The sequence below is a fragment of the Alligator mississippiensis genome, chromosome 12 (genome assembly GCF_030867095.1).
Source record: "Alligator mississippiensis isolate rAllMis1 chromosome 12, rAllMis1, whole genome shotgun sequence".
NCBI classification, from domain to species: domain Eukaryota; kingdom Metazoa; phylum Chordata; order Crocodylia; family Alligatoridae; genus Alligator; species Alligator mississippiensis.
The window spans coordinates 57,526,758-57,532,849 of NC_081835.1; positions in this window are offsets into that span (position 1 = coordinate 57,526,758).

Consider the following 6,092-nt stretch of genomic DNA (forward strand, 5'->3'; position numbering starts at 1 on the left):
AGTACAAGCTAGTAAGTGTCGTTGTGGTGGATACAGTGGCTATCCCAAGCCGATGTGCCCCAGCGTGCAACAGGAAACAGCCCAGACTTGCCTTACCACAGTCTATACACTGCCCATCCTGGTTCCCCTCCCACAAATGCAACCACACTAAAGAAAAATTCAGGTCATAAATTCATTCTTGGTTGGAGAATTTACCTACATAATAAAAAAGTTAACTTTCTTTTGTGGTGGTTGTTTCAGTTCCTCATTCTCTCCCCTGAGCGTGGAAGAGACGTGCCTCCTCCGCTGGCCACAGTTTATCCAAGAGGAACCGATTCGGGTAGCCATCGCATTTTACAGGGACAAGAAGTTTATAAATAAGGGATTTACAATGAGGCCCAGTGCTACGAGGAAGCATTTTATCAGGGAGCCTTGTAGTGAGGATTCAATTATTTTTCAATAAAGCATCAGGGGAATCCACAAACAGCTGTTTGCATCCCTCCACACATCAAGTCAAACTTCAAGGGGAACAATAGATGGGAAAACTGAAGCTCTCTCTGAAGCAGTAACAATGGGTTTCCTTACTCTGGGCTTTGTTTGATTTCCCAGTCTCAGTTTTGAACTCTCTCTGCATCAGAGAAAGGAGAGGGGGCTTGGGAGGGGGGAAGCAGGCAGAGGGGAGGGAGGGTCAGTGGGAGTTAAAGCCTTTTGCAGCCTTTCTCTCCCATTCATGTGGTAATTGGGTGTCAAGCAGAGATCAGTAAGATGGAGCCCGGCCTCTGTGCCCGGGTTAAACTGCAGCAAAAAGAAAGCGGGAGCTGAACCGATGGAGCACTGAATGTCATTACAGCTCACAGGAAGCTGCCTGCCTCCCCCAGGAGGCACTTATGTTCCGGCTGGGGTGTTGGGCTGGGGGGAGTGCAGTGCTTTTTAATTCAAGGGATCGTTGAAAGCAGCTAAACAAAGCCTGAGGGCATTTAAACAATAACGCACCCCCGTCTCTACCTTCAATAGGGGGCTCTAAACAGGCGTTTAACCTTCAGAATAGCTGAAAGTGATACTCAAAGCTGAGAACACGGCTAGCCCTCTGCTGCTTAGCCCCTTGTTATTACCAAGCCAGAGGCCACTTGGATGGCTAGGGGCTCCTCCACAGAGGGACACGCTTCTAGCCTGGACTGTCTCCATCCATTTTGGTTATTGCTTGTAACAGTCTCTATCACACTGATTGGGATTGCACAGCCCTCTGCAATTAGTGCACTGTATTATGTAAAGAGCAGATCCCTTCCCTATACGTGCCAAAGGCCCAGTGGGATTTGCCTGACATTTTCAGGTCCTCAGAGCTTTGATGGAGGCTGAAAGAGTTCAGCAGCCTGCAGGATGAGCCCAGGGAAAGACTGAATCATGCTGATCAGAGAAGGTGACAATGGGAGCACAGGTCCCACATCATAGCTCTTTGGGGACAAGGATGAGCTGGAGGAGGCCCCTAGGAGACGCATGCAAAAAGCCCGTGTCTGGACCACAAGGCAGCTTGGGTGTTTCTCCCCGATTTTGATGGAGTCTCCCCCATCCCTGGATGCCGTCAAACCGGCTCTGATTGAATTGAATCATCCCTGTGCTTTTCAGGGGCTTGATTGTGCACTATGCCAGTCAAAGGGAGTTTTTTTCCCCAGACTTAAATGAGAACAGGTCATGCTCCAAATTAGATTGGAAGAGCAAATCTTTGGCCCGTTTCCCAGGACGAATTGTGCCAGTTTTACAGCTTTTAAAAACAACAGAAAAAGATCTCCCACCTCCCCAGACCTCTTTTGTAGTTCCTACTCCCTCGCACTGACCTCCAAATCCTGCAATTTATCATCAATCTGCTCAATATTGGTCTGTGGAGCACAGGCTACATACACCCAGCAAACTGCCTGCAATAGGCTGGTTTGCCCAGTGGCATTTCCTCTTTTGGTTAGAGGAATCATTTTCACTTCTCCAGGAGTGCCGTTACCCCGGTGCCATTCCTCTTAGAGCCTCATGCACCTCTGAGATGCGTGCTTTCTCACAGACTCAAGGGCGCATGGGATTTTTGTGAAAGCCCGTTGTTAAAATAGGAGTAACACAACACTGTTCTGTAACAAGCTGTGGAGGTGTTCTCTGGCCCAGATTCTCTTATTTACATGGGAGCTACCCAGTGAACTAGGGTATTCATATTCCTAAGGAGCACACCAACATCTTTGTAGCTCTCAACACTTCCCTATGTGCTTTTGAGACCCGAGGGCACTAATGTACATGGTACATTGCAAACATTCACAGCAATAGTACCGTTCTGCGTGCTTCCTTTATGCTTCCAAGACTTATTCCTGCCAGGTGCTAGTGTAACCATGTAATCCTATTACAGCACCTCAATTAATAGGTGGGGCCAAACTTTCTGGGCTCTAAATGACCTGCTCTACAAAGGAGAGGGGCAGTGTGCTGAATTCTGAAAAAAAAAACCAAAACAACTTAGCTCATCTCAAGCATTGGCATTTTAAAGAGGGGCACCCAGCACAGGTCACTTCTTTGGATACTCTGTTTGCCCAGGTGCCAAAATGGGAGCAAAGATGTTCTGAAACCCTGACCGTTCATAGGAACAGAGCTCTTCTGAAACTTCCTGCAAGGGAAGGAGCCACGTCTTTGGCTGACAGGCCTATTTTTAACAGAGACCTGCTGACTGCTTTCCTCTTGGCGGGCAGTTTGCCAGGTTGTTTCCCATTTATTAAATATTCCTGGCCTCCCCTATCCATGAGTCCTCTGCTTTGCCAGCATTCCCATCCAAATGTCTCTGTGCTCCCAGTTGCTGCAGTCTTCCTGCATATCCCAACCTGTCAGACACGTGAAGCTGCGTGAGGCACAGGCGAGTGCTGCATAGTCGGGGTGCGAGTTCTGGCTAGAGCATAAGAGGCATCTCCAGCCTTGTGTCCATACCGACAGCACAACCCTGTCCTCATTTCTCGTCGGTGCTAAATTTACTTCAAGCCACGTCCTCATCAATCTCCTGTCACCCCCAGCCATGGAGGAATCTTCCATGGATTTGTAACAGTACTGACAGCCCCTAACTGGTACAGGTGCTTTAGAGAGAGAGGCTGACTTCTGCTCCCATTGGGGGAGCAGCAGGTGACCTTGAGTTAGCAGAGCAGAGGCTGAAGCCTTCCTACACCTCACTTCCCTCAGGCTGATGTGAGCGGTGAGGAGTGATAAGCATGGAGCACGAGGGCAGGCAGCTCATCTCCACCGAGTGACACGGATGCTGTCCTCACTCCTGTGCTCTGGGGAATGTACTAACCAGCCATGCTGCCATAAAGGCCCCTGAGGGAGTGTGCAGCCATCTGCAAAGGAGCCCTTTACATACAGCCTGGAGGCTGGAATTCCTCCCAATATGGGCCCAAGCCTCTGATCTCTGCACCAGGGCACCAGCAGCTGCAAGTGTCATTACAGACATGCAGGAGTGTTAACATGGGTTGTGGCCTTGTTTCCATCGCACTGCTTGTGCCAGCAGCATCGTTCCTCTTTGGAGAAAGGATGTGGCTACTAAGGACCCTCTGGTCTGCAAGAAACCACATGCACTAGTGAAGGAGCTGGAGTGCCTGAGCAACACTGGTCTCTTGAAGGGACATGAAGGCGCTGCCTTCCCCTGACACTGTCAGGATCTGAACACCAAGCCAGCTGCTTTTATACACCCACTGAATCCGCCCTGTCACCTTGTATCTGCAGCAGCACAACATGCCTGCTTGAGGCAGGTGTGAGGGTGGCTAGGAGCTTTCTTCTGACCTGCCCCCAAGGGCTGGGTGAAATCCCACCAGAGGATAGAGACCAGCATCTCCTGCTTTTGGCAAGCAGATGGGATGTTAACTGTGCCCAGTACACCCCCCATTGGCAGCTGCAGGAGTTGCAGCTTTACTGACTGCAAATCAAGCATTAGCAGAGGCCGACGTTGCAGGCAGGTGGTTCTATCTCGCTTGTCCTCCTGTGGGACACCCGCTTCTCTGGTACTCGCAGCAGCACATACAAGGCAAAGACAAACATGAGAAGCAGCAGGCTCCACCTGAGACCTACCTGTTTCTCTCTCCACTTCTGTGTGCAAAGTCCACAAAATGTTTTCGGGCTCAACTGCAGTCACAGAGCTGGCTGAATCCGGGCTGTTCATTAGTGAACAGAGGAAGGACTCTCTCCACACAGCCTCCCAGGGGTCTTACAGCTTAAGACAGCCCTAATGGCACACTCACCCCTGCTGCCCCAAAGGAACAGTTGCTAGCTCAGCTTACCAGTAGATCCACCAACATATAATCATTTCTTCCACTCCCTCCACACCTCTGCTCATGCCCTGCAATAGCTTCCCAAATCCTGAACCCTCACATCTGTTCCATGGGCCTCCAAGTCACCTGTGCAGCAAGGCTGATCCCTCCCTGTGGTTCTGTACCAAGAAGAAATGTCACTACCAATCCACAGCCCTATAATCGGCAACAAGGGGAATGGAAAGAAAATGTCTAACACCAGATTTCAGTTTCAGGCTGTCTGGTGAATACTCCTAAACAACAAAATATCTACAACATGGGAGACTGGAAAGTGATGGAAAAGCAAAATAGGATTGTAAGGATTTGATTATTCATAGAAAACAGATTTTCACCAGAGCCATTATGATAGTCAGGACTAGTAGCACTGCATATTATTCAGGCTGCCCAACACTTCCTGTTACAAGATGCTGTTGTGGTTGCTTATAAACCTGCTAAGCTTTGACCATCCCTGCTGAAATGTTCAACACTACATATTTGCCTCAGGCTATTATTTTCATGTTAGCCAAAATAGTTCAGCTGTTCCCAAGAGCAAGGCAGAGAAGAATGCTTTGTATTTCCCCACATCAAAATAAAAATGGTGACCTTTTAAAGAGGCTTTAGACCCTCTATGCATTTGAAGCATGGACTTGAAATGCCTCCTTTATTCCAGGGATATGACATCCTTGTGAAAATCCATCCAAATTTGACCAAGTTATAAACCTTTATCAAATTAATAGCTTGCACCTGCAGAGTAGAGATTTTAGCAGCTAAACACCCTGAATATTTCATCTGCACTAGGTAGGATCCAGGATGGGGCCTGAGCAGGGCTTTCCTTTCAATTGTAACACTGGACTGCCATGGGAAAAGGGAGTTTCAAAGGGGCATGACTAGGACTTGCTGAGCAAGAAAGCCAGAACTGAGATCAGAAGCCCAGTGACTAGGGACTAGTTTCTGGTCATGGGAGAGGAATGGGACTGGGACTAAGAGCCAGTGATGGGGACAGGTTGAAAGTGTCAGGGCAGACAGGGTAATATCTGGGCAGAACAGGCTGCACTCAATAGAGCATACTCCCCACTAGAGCCTGGAAGAAAACCCACAATCTCCAAGTCTCTCAGTTCATTTGTTAGAAGAGACCCGTGAGACCCACCAACAAAGCATCCCCTTCCTACCTTGTGCTGGGGGACAACCACCATCCGCTGCTCTCAGTTACTCTTTTAGCTCATGAGGCTGAGCTGCATGTGGTAGATCTAAAGGCTCTAGCCCTGCTGGCAACCCAAATGGGTACCAGTTTGATACCACACGCTGGAATTTCTAGGGTTTTATTCTAGCTTGCTTTCTTGAAAATCTGGGAAAGTGAACAAACATGGTCTGCCTAACCCTTGTTTGTCCCTGCATCATCAAAGAACATTTTCAAAATTGCAAAAGTCAAGCACTCAAATTAAGATTGCTCATTTACCCCTCTCCTTTTTATATGGCTGTCTGGGTCATTTTATATCTATTAATTGCATTAACTGATACATATCATTTATACTTTTCACCTGTATGAGCATCTTTTAAGAAGGGGGATTGCAAATTGCTTTACAAACATTGCACACCGCTTTACAACCATTTAAAAGGTGGTATAATATCAACCACTGAATTGTCAGCAAAGCTACAAATAGAAAGGAAGATCCCAGATTATCACGCCCTTATCTAACCGTCAGAGCAAGCTTCTCCCCTCACCTGATGTAGTCAGAGATCCTTGACCATAGCTGCTCCCAAGGTAGTCAGAAGTCAGCCAGGAGCTTTTTTCTCTCTTGCAAAAGAATAGGATGAAATCTT